The sequence below is a fragment of the Nycticebus coucang genome, chromosome X, assembly GCF_027406575.1.
Source record: "Nycticebus coucang isolate mNycCou1 chromosome X, mNycCou1.pri, whole genome shotgun sequence".
Taxonomy (NCBI): domain Eukaryota; kingdom Metazoa; phylum Chordata; class Mammalia; order Primates; family Lorisidae; genus Nycticebus; species Nycticebus coucang.
Genome location: NC_069804.1, coordinates 1,253,624 through 1,267,320, shown reverse-complemented (window position 1 = coordinate 1,267,320; position 13,697 = coordinate 1,253,624). Strand labels below are relative to the sequence as shown.

General features: G+C 48.7%; 1 protein-coding gene across 2 annotated transcripts in view; it reads left to right on the top strand.

Moving 5' to 3' along the window:
- Window positions 1–3,683: 3,683 nt before the first annotated feature.
- P2RY8 (P2Y receptor family member 8) overlaps window positions 3,684–13,697 on the top strand; it is a 65,893-nt gene continuing 55,879 nt past the window's right edge. For both annotated transcript variants that reach the window (XM_053579685.1, XM_053579686.1), the window contains exon 1: window positions 3,684–3,952. The gene's annotated coding sequence lies outside the window, so the exon portion shown is untranslated. The remainder of the gene's footprint in view (window positions 3,953–13,697) is intronic.

The following is a 13,697-nucleotide window of genomic DNA, read 5'->3' as shown; positions in this document are numbered from 1 at the left end:
GGGCTCAGCCAAGCTGGCCCAGTTCTGAGCAGAGCTGACATGAACTTTTTCTCTCTCCAAAGTCAAATGCTAAATTGGCATCTCCAAGGCAAATGCAGGCTAGCCTCTCTCAGGCCCCTGTTACCTTCTCAGCCATGTGTAACATCGTTCTGTGGCCGTTTCTACCTAAAGTCATTTTATTGACCAGATATTGCTGAGTCACTCCCATTAAACTCACAGCTGACACCGCCTGCCCCACTCACGACTATACAATATCTGCGACAGACACCACAGCCTTTTTGTACTTGGGGGCACTGGACCTCCCTCCAGCACTGCACTTGGGGGATATGTGGGCAGCAAAATCACCAAGAAAAGGCACAAAGACACCAATGGCATGGCGGTCGTTAGACCTGGAAAAGAAGGGCTACTTTTCAACATGAACTGACAAGAAAGGAGGAGGGCCATGTTGTCCAGCATCCGGGGGGTCACACGTGTGCCCCCACACTCCCAAATGCAGAATGAATGCACTTTCCACAGCCCCTACCCACGTCCAAAAATGACCACAAAGTCAGCCAGGCAGATGTGCTGTGTAAAACGTCTGCATTCCACATAGTATTCCTGCAGGTGGCCAATGCCACAATTGTTTGCAAGAAACCCTGGTACTGGGGGTTCATTTCTACACCACTATCCTAGAGTCTCTTAATGTTCTTTTGAAATCAGTCCTCACACAGGAGCTCACACCCTGGGCTTTTCCTGGTCTCAGGTCCTCACACTGGAGCTCACACCCGGGGCTTTTCCTGGTCTCAGGTCCTCACACTGGAGGTCATACCCTGGGCTCTCCTGGTCTCAGGTCCTCACACTGGAGCTCACACCCTGGGCTCTCCTGGTCTCAGGTCCTCACACTGGAGCTCACACCCTGGGCTCTCTTGGTTCAGGTCCTCACACTGGAGCTCACCCTCTGGGCTCTCCAGGGTCTCAGGTCCTCACACTGGAGCTCACACCCTGGGCTCTCCTGGTCTCGGGTCCTCACACTGGAGTTCACACCCTGGGCTCTCCTGGTCTCAGATCCTCACACTTGGGCTCACACCCTGGGCTCTCCTGGTCTCAGGTCCTCACACTTGGGCTCACACCCTGGGCTCTCCTGGTCTCAGGTCCTCACACTGGAGTTCACACCCTGGGCTCTCCTGGGCTGTCAGGTCCTCACACTGGAGCTCACACCCTTGGCTCTCCTGGGTCTCAGGTCCTCACACTGGAGCTCACACCCTGGGCTCTCCTGGTCTCAGGTCCTCACCCACTGGGCTCTCCAGGGTCTCAGGTCCTCACACTGGAGCTCATACCCTGGGCTCTCCTGGGTCTCGGGTCCTCACACTGGAGCTCACACCCTTGGCTCTCCTGGGCTGTCAGGTCCTCACACTGGAGCTCACACCCTGGGCTCTCCTGGGCTGTCAGGTCCTCACACTGGAGCTCACACCCTGGGCTCTCCTGGGTCTCGGGTCCTCACACTGGAGCTCACACCCTTGGCTCTCCTGGGCTGTCAGGTCCTCACACTGGAGCTCACACCTGGGCTCTCCTGATCTCAGGTCCTCACACTGGAGCTCACACCTGGGCTCTCCTGGTCTCAGGTCCTCACACTGGAGCTCCCACCTTGGGCTCTCCAGCTCTTAGGCCTTTGGACCCAAACCAGTGCCTACACTATCTGTTTTGTGAATCTCCGGCTTGTACAGGGAGATTGTTGGATTTTTATAATTAGGAGAGCCAATTCCTTAAAATAAATCTCCTACATATAATCGGTATATTCATTGAGAAATAAGCATGCATAGATATGTAATAATATATAATTACATTTTGTGTATAATTGTCAATATATTCATACAAATATGTATAATTTATATGTAAATAAATATGTATATTAAATAGAAATAACACACATATGAAAAACATAAATATTTAGTAACTGTATAAAATTATATATAGAAATATATGTCCTTTTTTATCTATTGAAAACTTGTTCCATCTTTTATTTATATATTGATAGGTAAAATACATATTTAATTTATAAATATAAACGAATGAATCTATATTTATCCATAGATATATTTGAAACATACATGCCCACACATACCCTGTCCATCATTTTCTCTTGGGAACCTTGGGCTATGGGGGAAGGGGGTCATATATACCATAATGACCATTCATCTTCCACAAGCTTCCTGAGACCTCTGGGGCACAGTCCGCGCAGGTAGCCCTGAAGTCTGCGCTTCTGAATCTCCCCTACCTGCCCTGTGGCTGTAGAGAGCTGCTGAGGCCTTGAGCCCAGCCCTGGATCTGTCTTCTCACCTCCTGTCTGCAAAAACCTCTTCCCTCTAAAGGTCCAATCCCAAGTCCTGCAACCTACAAGCCCTGTCCTGTACCAGGAGTAGCCACCTGCTGCCCCAGCCCCCTCAGAAAATACCTGAAGAAGGAATCTAGAGACTTCCACGATCTCCACTCACTTGGTCAGTGCTTAGGCAGAGAGTATTTCACAGCTCACACACAGCAGATTCACAGAGGGCCTCTCCTCCAAATTTGGTGACATCCTGAGTCACCCTCCTCATAACTCCTTGACTATCTTGAGTCTCGTATCTGTGAATTCCTCTGCTCGAGAACATTTATGCCAATACTCATGACAGTTTGACAGACATCCTTGGACACCTAGAGAGCAGTGAATAATTGGGGTCACCATATGCTCATTCCCAATTGAACAAATTGATAGGAACCCCGCCCTCTTGTTTTGCTCATACTGTAAGCGAGGGTTCCTTTGGAGAGTTATGGAGCGCCATGCACTATTTTGCATTTTGTCACTTTTCATTGCTGATCTCTCCGTTCAAAATGCCTCCCTGCCAAAACTCAGTGTTGAATTGCTGTTTCGTGTCCCCAAGCGTTAGGAGGTTATGGTGTCTTGCAAGGGAAGACTCGTGTGTCGGAGAAGCTTTATTCAGGGGAGAGTTACAGTGTGGTTAGGCGTGAATTCAACATGAAACCATCAACACTATCTATTCAATTAGATGTCTTGATCAGAAGCACCCATATAATAACATTATGTAGTGAAAACAGTGACTCATGGCTTAAGGGGACCTCACCTGTATTTTTAGTCTGGGGAATCCATGAACAGCAATTCTCAGAATCTGACTTATCAGCGCCCAACGTCTGTCTGCTTGTCACATTCTGGCCTCGGACCAAAAGATGTCGCAGTGAGAACAGCTATATGATTTAAAAGGAAATAGGTTCTGTGAGCATTATGTTTCTTTACATTTTTTAACTTGAAGAAACAAAAGGACGGGAGTTTTTGTTTGTTTGTTTGTTCTCTATCTGAAAATGAAACTCCAGTTTGCTGCCTGCTACAAAATTAGGAAAATGATTCTTCTTCCCTGCCTCATTCTAAGGATTTTCTTTTGCAGGAAACACTTGTACTGATGGCAGGATGGGTCCACATCCTTCTGAAACCAATTCTGAGGTAGGAGGTTCTAGGAACCCGGCACCCACCCCGCCCCAGGCAGGGCGTCCTGCGGGCTGCAACAGGGAGGCGGGGGCTGAAGTGAGCAGTTAGACAGAGACAGACGTTGATCCAGCTTGGCCCTGCGCTAGAGTGAGCAAGACAGTTAGACAGGAAATTTCAAAACGGGCTTCCTTTCTACCCAAGCCCGAGACCCAACCGTGCTTGGAGGTGGAGTTTGCATCTGACTGCACGCCCAGCTGGCTTGAATGCCCACTGGGCAACCCGCTGCAGAGACAACACCATGGCCACTGCGGGGAAAGCCATTTGCTGACGGGGAATACTTTCAGAAGCAGGTTAGCTGGCCAGGGCTGGCAAACCGATGGCTGCCTTCCTGAGCCCAGGGCCCTGAGGAACAGTCCACAGCTGATGCTTTCTCACTGCGTTGCCTGAAGGCCCTCCAGAAGGCTGTTACTGCTGCCGCCCACTGCTGCTGGACAGGTGAGCTAGCTGTGCTTTTTTGCACTGTGTGTGCCCTGCCAAACACTCTGTATGGAGTGAGAACAGGGTGGAAGCGGGTACGCAAACTGCAAAGGGTTTGTTTTCTTCTTGGGCTGGCAGATGCCAGGAGCACAGAACCCCCGGAAAGAATCTTACCCAGCCCCTTAATCGCTTAGCCTGGAAATGCTCAAACGTCTCAGCTGTTCAAGACACCTGTCTTTACAAACTCATTGGGTAAAATGTGCCTCTCTGGATGTTCACCCCAAAGACGGTGGGTGGAGAGAGAGCCGTCACATTTAAAGCATTGTGGGGCTCATGCCTATCATCCTAGCATTTTGGGGGGTGGGGGGCTGAGGGGGAAGGATTGTTTGGGGCCAGGAGTTCAAGACCAGCCTGGGAAACGTACAAAGACTTGATCTCTGCAAAGACAATTTTAAACAGCCACACATGCCGAGATGCTACTTGGGAGGCTGAGGCAGGAGGATGGCTTGCGCCCAGGAGTTTGAGGTCGCTGGGAACTATGACAAGGCCATTGTACTCCAGCCTGGGTAACAGAGGGAAGAGTCTTTTCTTGAAATGGAATGGCAGTGGGGCACCTGAGGTGAGTGAGGTGTCCCGGCAGAGAGACCTCAAACCCCCATCATTCACCCCAGCTCCCTTATAAACCCAGGTCCCTCCTAAGTTCCATTTGGGCTTTCAATCCATCCCCAAAAGACTGAGGAAAGAGCTCCTCTCCCAGCCCCATTGGCACAGGGAGCTGATGTGAGAATTCCAGACCATCTAAACAAGGCTGGCTGCCATGGTGTGGGGCACATTGTATAAAGAGGAACCACAAGTCGCGTGGCTCTCTAGCCAAACCATAAAGGGGTTTTTTGGTTGTCGTCGTTTATTGGCTTTCCACCGCCTCCTCCCCACCCCCGTGGTTGTCTTCCCTACTCAAAGGGAGCACGGCTTAGTCAATGTTGGAAACTTGAGGGGGAACTGAAGGGGCACGTGCACCCGTGTCCATACGGTAGGCCTGGTTCCTTGTCGTGACCACCTGTGTATGTTGACCAGTTTGTTACAATATCTTGGGTGGTCAACTTCCAGAGGTTCCAGTGTATCTATTCCTTTTAAAACCTTGCCATGTTGGAAGGGTGGCGTTTTCATCTGGACACTGCCCAGGCGGCTGCCGTGTTCATGGAGACCCCCGGGGAGCGCGCCCAGGAGGTCATCCCCTGTCCCAAATGTGAGCGTCCCTCCCCATCCCTCGATCCTCCAGGGACACTAAATAGCACAGAAGCCCCAGGACCCGCGCGCCGGCCAGGTCCGGCCCGCCCATCCGAACCTCGTTTTTGTAAAGCGCGCGCTGTTGTGGTTTTCTGACGTGTGGTGGGACGCCCCTGCCAGGCTGCACCCGGAACCCCGAGGAGCTCCCTCCTCCCGGCCCCACTACCCAGCCCTTTGCAGACCGGAGTTTGTGCTATCATCTTAGCGCTCGGGCAGGGGATGGCGATGATGATAAGCAATGGGTTAGTTAGTGTCCGAGTGGCCGCAGACCTTGATTGCGTAAAACAACTACTCGCCCCGCCTGGAAACGCCCCTTGGCGAGCAGCCAGTACCTCAGGCCTCAGCCTCTCCGCAGCCCAGCCTCGTCGGGCGTGACCCGGGAGGTTTGTGGCCGTCGGTGCTCCAACCTCCCACAGCCCCTTTTTTGCCCCCAGCGGCAGGGGGGTGGGCGGAGTGACTCAGTTAAGAAGCGCAGACCTGGTGCGTGCGCGCGGGGCGGGCGGACCCGGTGAGCTCTGCGACGCGGCTGCCGAAGTTCTGCAGCTGGGCCCGCAACCTGGCCGGCTGCTGACGCCGGGACCCGGTTCCACGAAGGCGAAGCAGCGGGTTGGAAGGGCAGTTGGCACTCGCGCGTGCACTCCGTGCTGGAAGCCGCAGTGGCCCTTTGTGCAAATTAGTCTGGCGCAGGACAAACAGTTTGAGCAGGGGAGGACAGGGCGCAACAGGCTATGTGGCACATTCCGAGATTGAAAAAGAAGGGCGAGGTTCCAGGGGACGAGGGTTGAGTGGAACCGACGCTGCGTGCTGTCCGATGCCCTTTGCACACCTCCCTCGGAATCATCTCACTCAATCCTGACCTCATCTTCCAAGCCGGGAAAAAGAGGCTTGGGGAGGTGAGGGAAATGGGCTAAGCGCTCACGGAGCTCCTAGGAGGCCAAGCGGGAATGTAAAAGTAGACATCGGGCTTTTCTTGCTCAGTCAAGCCTGCGTCTCATCCCTTGATGTGCTCCTGAAACAAATCCTCCCGCCGGGCTCTGTGGGTGCTCAGCGCTCCTAATACAGGGAAAAATGAGCTGCAGGCTTCAGGCTAGGAAGCTTCAGGGCGAGGAGGGGTCCGGGAGGGCTTCCTGGAGGCGGTGGCACTTGCTGGGGCCAGGTAGGAAGTGGGGAGAGTTAGGGATGGGGGGCGGGCTTGTTCCAGGGAGTTGAAGCATTTGCTACTGCCCTGGGGCTGGGGGTGGCCCTGGCCAGGAGGGTGTGACTTCCTTAGGCCTAGAAAAGCAGCAGAAGGTTCTAGAGGGGAGTAGATGGGTCTAGAGTCATGATTTAGAAGGAGACTGGCAGTGTGGAATAAAAAAGAGGGGGCGGTACCCTGAGCAGAGGTAGGATCTGTGGCTGGCGACCAGAGGGGTCTGCATGTGAGGGCAGGGGTCCGGCCAGCTCTCCAGGGCTGAGAACGGGTGTACAACAGAGAGCAGAGGTCCTGAGTCCAGGTTGGGTTTGTTCAAGATGGTGCCTTAGTGGGGCTCCTGGTGCCAGCCTGAATCCCGGCCAGGGGGCTTCTGAGCCAGGGGTGGACACAGAGTGCCTCCCGCCCCCTTCCTTGGGGGCTGCAAGCAGTCAAACCAGGAGCAGGGCATGGGAGTTGTTTATGGAGGCCACACGAGCACTGGAAGCCCTGCTGGAGAAAAGATGTGGGAAGACAGGGGACAGAAAAGGCTGTGTAGGAAGACCGATCTTGGGGCACAAAGGACTGTGAGACACCAGAGGGTAAGACCCCTCTTGTAGCACCAGTGGCATTCAGGACGTGTGGTGAGAGTGGCCATCCTGTGCACGGTAGCTCAGTGTCCCTGGGTCCCACCCACCAGATGCCAGCAGCAGCCACCACTTAGGACAACCAAAAAATCTCTCCAGACATTGCCCAATGCCCCTGGGTAACAAAATCACCTGAGTTGTAAAACTTTGTCAGGATAGATAAATGCACAGGTAATAGATGGATAGATGAGTAGACCAATGGATAGATAAATGGATCAGTAGATAAATGATGGATAAATAGATGCATACATGATGGATAGATAGATAGATGATGAATGGATAGATGGTGGACAGGTGATGGATAGAGGGATACATTGATAGATGATGGATGGATGGGTGGTGGATAGGTGATCGACAATGGATAGATGGATAAATAGATGGATGGATGGATGGTGGACAGATGATGGTTAGAGGGATACATGATAGATGATGGATGGGTGATGGATAAATGATGGATAGGTGATAGATAATGGAAATGGTGGATAGGTGATTGATAATGGATAGATGGATAGATAGATGGATGGATAGATGGTGGACAGGTGATAGATAGAGGGATACATTGATAGATGATGGATGGGTGATGGATAAATGATGAATAGGTGATAGATAATGGAAATGGTGGATAGGTGATTGATAATGGATAGATAGATGGATGGATAGATGGTGGATAGGTGATGGATAGAAGGATACATTGATAGATGATGGATGGGTGATGGATAAATGATGGATAGGTGATAGATAATGGAAATGGTGGACAGGTGATAGATAGAGGGATACATTGATAGATGATGGATGGGTGATGGATAAATGATGAATAGGTGATAGATAATGGAAATGGTGGATAGGTGATTGATAATGGATAGATAGATGGATGGATAGATGGTGGATAGGTGATGGATAGAAGGATACATTGATAGATGATGGATGGATGATGGATAAATGATGGATAGGTGATAGATAATGGAAATGGTGGATAGGTGATCGATAATGGATAGATGGATAAATAGATGGTGGACAGGTGATGGATAGAGGGATACATTGATAGACGATGCATGGGTGATGGATAAATGATGGATAGATGATAGATAGTGGATAGATGGATAGACACATGGATGGATAGATGGTGGACAGGTGATGGATAGAGGGATACATAGATGATGGAAGGATGGATGGGTGATGGATAGGTGACAGATAATGGATAGATGGATAGATGATAGATGGATAGCTAGATAGATGGATAGGTGATAGGTGGTAGATGGATAGATGATGGATGAGTAGATAAATAGACAACAGATGGACAGATGGATGTTATGTAGGTAGAAGATAGATAAATGGTAGATAGATGGATGATAGACACACTGAGTCTATGCTGACACAGGATTTCTCAGCCTCAGTCCTCCTGACACTGGGAATGACTCTTTTTGGGGTGTCCATGCACTGTAGGATCTTGAGTAGGGTCCCTGGGCCCCATCCACCTGATGCCAGCAGCACCCACCGCCACCCCAATTGTGGCACCCAAATCGTGCTCTGACACAGCTGCTGGGACAGAATCTCCTCCAGATCCAAAACGCCCAGGGAAAGGAAGAGGATGTATGAAGGAAAGCCCTGCCGAAGAGCCGGGAGGAGAAGCAGGATGAAGGGTCACAGGGAGAGAAGGGGCTGGGCCACGGGATTGTGGATAACTTTCCCCCCTTTCTCAACTTCCTGACGTGTGGTATATTCTTGTTTTTGTAATAAAATCACAACAACTTAAAAGAAGCCATCAGTACAGAGGACCAGTGTATAGAATGAGTAGATGTTCCCTGCTCAGGTCAGGTCTTAGGGAAATGGGCCAGGATTCATTGTACACCTTCTGGAACCTTCCTGTGTATATGTGACTTTCTCATTGAACATGCTTATCCACCTGAGGATGAATTTTTTTTTTAATCTATATGAATAAATTTATTGTCTTACAAAAATCATTGTCTAGAAATATGGGAATACAACAAAAGGTATTTGCAGTCAGATGTCCGGTGGTCAACAACCAGTACAATTCATAAAGGGGGAAAAAAAATCAGATTCCAAACCCACATGACAAATTCTTCCTATTAGATGTTAAAATCTTCCTATTAGATGTTAAAATTAAATTCTTCCTATTAGATGTTAAACCTTCCCAAAAGGTTTGTGTTTTCAAGCACATTGCAGAGGATCAAGGATTTCAATTTAACACTAATTCATTGTCACCGAATGTTTGTAATACCACTTTGACTAGATAGGTACCTGACGTGAAGCACAGTCAAAGCTTAATACATTAAATTGTTATAAAGGCAAAAATATATTTAACACTGTCTTAGTACTGTAGTGTCTAAGGCACTTTCTGTAATGTCAGTTTGCTCAACTATCAACCCAAAACAGAATTCTAAATGTTCACCATAACACTGTCCAAAGGAAAGGAAAGGAAAAATGAAAAAGATCCACACCCCCTGGTACACCCCCGAACAAATGACATTTTTACTGGCATGGATGAGGAGACTCAGATCGACACTTGCTCTAATTCAAAGACTTGAGATTGGCTTGAGCGTATTTGCTCCTCAGGCTTCCCTGGGACAACAAAAGTTTCAAATATGTTCTGAGGTGAAATGCAAGGCTTTGAGGCTCAGTTCCCATAGCTCAGTGGTTAGGGCGCCGGCTACATACACGGAGGCTGGCGGGTTCGAGCTCAGTCCAGGCCTGCTAAACAACAATGACAACTGCCAACAAAAAAATAGCTGGGCACTGTGGCGGGGGCCTATAGCCCCAGCTACTTGGGAGGCTGAGGCAACAATAATCACTTAAGCCCAACAGTTTTAGATTGTGGGAGCTATGATGCCATGGCAGGCTACCAAGGATGACATAGTGAGACTCTGTGTTGAAAAAAAAAAAAAGCAAGGCTTTGAGTGCAAACCGTGCCAATGGGCAGGGTCTGGTCCTTAGAGCTGTGAAGGGCTACACAAGGTGTGCCCATGCAGTGGTAGCTCTGATGGGTCCCGTAGGTCCCCACAATCTCCCCAGCAAGGAGCAGAGTTATGTAGTTATGCCCAAGAGTTCCACAAAGACCATACTGACAAACAAGCCGAATTCATAGCAGAGTCCCTTTATTGAAGAGCCAGCTTGCGACTGCCTCAGTGTCCCAACATGGGTTTTCTGAAAGCAGCCCTGAGTGGTTATGGGGTCAAGTTTTTAAGGCTTGGTCTGCATCCTGGTTGGCACGCAGGCTGTCCAGATGCATTTGGGTGGGGTAGCAAGCAAGCATTGTACAGAAGCAGAATTTTGTGGTTGGTTAGCCATACATCATACATCTTTGTTCTAATATTTTGCCCCAATGCATCTTAGTTTTAGTACTTTTTTCCCATACATCTGGTATTGTCTAAAGGTCAATCCGGGGACTGTTGGTGCCTCCTGGTTTGTTTCCCAGGGAGTTAGCCAAGTAAGAAACTGGGAGTGGACTAGAAGCAAGAAATCAATTAGTACTTTCTCATTTATCTTGGGGGTGAACTAGACTTATTTCATTTCTTTTTCTTAAAGCTTGCAGCTTGGAAATTTGCCAGGAGTTAACTGGTAGTTTTCCACTATAGCCTAGGCCTAACATTGTGCTGAACTTTGTGGGGTCCTCAGTCATGCTTAAGAAGTGCAGGTTGCAGACAACTTCTCTATGAGATGCATGACAAGGAAACTGCAGCTCAGTGAGGTTGGAGACTTCCCAGGGCCAGCAGGTCAGTGAAGGAGCTGTCGTCCACCTTGGCTACCCAATGTCTATCACAAACTTCTCCAGCTACCTCTGGGCAACCTCCAGGATATGCAGACTCCTACCCTGGGGTTGGAGGCACTGTTAATTTAACAGTCACATGTCTTGGGGCGGAGCAGGATGAGGCCACCCCTGCATTCAGGACAGGGGCAGACCAGCATGCAGGCATGTGGAATAGGAACAGGAGATAACCCTTCACTCTGGGCCACATGGAGTGAACGAGCAGGGTCCATGAATAGGCTGTGACTTTTATAGATGAGAGAGAGACCAGAAGAAATTACTCTGGGCTCAGTACTCTTGGTCAGATGGTTAGATGGAGGGTTGGAAAAAGAAATGGATGAATACATAAATGAATGAGTAGATAGATGATGCATGAGAAATGAATAAGTGAGTGGATGGATGAATGAAAGGGCAGGTGGGTGAATAGATGGATAGATGGACGAATGAGTGAATGGATGAATAAGTGAATGAGTGAATGGAGGAGTGAATGGATGGATAAGTGGGTGAGTGAATGGGTGCATGGATGGGTGGATGAATTGAGGATGGGTTGATGGATACATGGATGGATAGGTGGATGGATGGGTGGATGAATGAAGTTGGGTGGGTAGATGGATGAATGGATGGATAGATAGATGGATGGATGGATGGATGAGTGGATAAATGATAAATAAATGGATAAGTGAACAGATAAATGAGAGGATGGATGGATAGATGAATTGATGGATGAATGGGTGGATGAATTGAGGATGAGTTGATGGATAGATGGATGGATGGTTGGATCGATGAGTGGATGAATGAGGTTGGGTGGGTGGGTAGCTGGATGGATGGATGGATGGATGAGTGGATAAATGAATAAATAAATGGATAAGTGAACAGATAAATGAGAGGATGGATGGATAGATGAATTGATGAATGGATGGGTGGATGAACTGATGGATGGGTGGATAGATGGGTGGATGAACTGATGGATGGGTAGATAGATGAATGAATTGATGGATGGATGGGTGGATGAACTGATGGATGGGTGGGTGAACTGATGGATGGATGGATGAGTGTATGAATTGAGGATGAGTGGATGGATGGATGGAAAGATAGGTGGATGCATGGATAAGTGGATGGATGGATGGATGGATGGATGGATGGACTGATGGATGGGTGGATGAACTGAGGATGGATGGATGAATGGATGGATTGATGATGGATGGATGAATAGACAAATAAACAAGAGAGAATGCTGGAATCCTCCTAATCCCTCTGAATCAATGCCGTGCTGACTCTCTGAGTCTCTGGGGAGGATCCTTCCTGCCTCCCTCCAGCTTCCGAAAATTGGCAATCCTTATCATCCCTTTACTTGTGGCCATGTCCCTCCAATCTCTGCCTCTGTCTTCACCAGGACCTTCCCTGTGTCTGCGATCCAATCTCTTCTTAGAAGGACCCATCCTACTGGATTAAGACCCCTCTCTACAGCAGTTTGACCTCACCTTAACTTCCACCCTAATCACATCCTATTACCCAATAATGCCCTCTTCACAGCTACTGATAATATGTCTTTTGGGGGGCATAATTCAATGTGTAGAACTCCCCAAGCAAACTCTTCACAAAACAACAATGGCCCCATCCTAATCAGAGGAGGACAGAGGTCTATTAGACCAGCAGAGACCCGCTCTGTGCACCTCACGTCCTTGCTGGGTTACAGAGCCTAGATGCTTGGCTGGGGCAGGATGAAACTGCCCCCATCCCAGCTCCACTGCCTTCTGCACCAATTCTGCACACCAGCTAGACGGCCTTTCCCTGGTGTGCAGAATTGGCAAGGTGAGCAGTGGGCTGATGTGGCAAACCCTTGTATACAAAGGGATGCTTGCAATGTCATCAAACCCTTGCATCAACCCTTCAACACCCAACTCCATGTCATCATTACAGGGCTGGCATCAGGGTGAGAAGAATGACTCACTCAAATGCCAAAAAAAGCCAAACACCAGCATAAGTACTGTTGCTGTTGGTATTTTTTTTTTTTTAATTTTTTGAAGTGATAGCCACACACCATAAAATTCGGTACCTTACATACAACCCAATGGCATTTAGTATGTTGACAACACCTTATTTGTTAAGATGTTGTCTTAACATTATTTCAGATTCTTAGAACCTTGGTGACACCCTCTGTGAAAGTTCTTATAACCCTTGTTATATGGGGGAAACTTATTTGTTAAGATGTCATCAACATACTGCATCCCACTGACAACCCCCATGTCTCTATTCCAACCTTCTGCACCCCCTGAAAGACATTCCCATCCCCATTAGAAGTCGTTCCCCGTTCTCCTCCCTGCTTTCCAACCTCTGGGAGCCACCAATCTGGAATATTTTTTCAGCATAAAAGGAAAGGAAGGACTGATACGTGCAACCACAAAAATACTACGCTAAGTTAAAAAAAAAAAAAAGTCAGATTCTTAGAACCTTGGTGACACCCTCTGAGAAAGTGCTTTGGATACACCCTTGTTATATGGGGGAAACTGAGGCATGGGAGATGGAGCTCATTCTTTGAAGATCACCCAGCCAGGGAATCACATCTTCGCCCGCCCAGGAAGTCCCACATTTAACCAGCACCCCAAACTGCCTGCAGTTATTAACGTCAGCATTGACGATGTCAAATCTCTTTGCACAGAGAGTGAGCGATTCTGCATTTAAAGTTAAAACACCCTCCTGTTGGTGGTGGTGGTGGGAGCAGTGTAGGAAATGTTCTTAGCTAGCTCACTTGGACATAGTTAATTTTATTATGTAAACTTCACTTCAGGGTTTTTTGTTTTGTTTTGCTTTTTTTTCTTGTTTAAAGAGAAAGGGTGGGGGAAACCCATCCCATGTCCCTTCTCCTAATTCTTTGTGGGAGGCTATACACACGTTCTG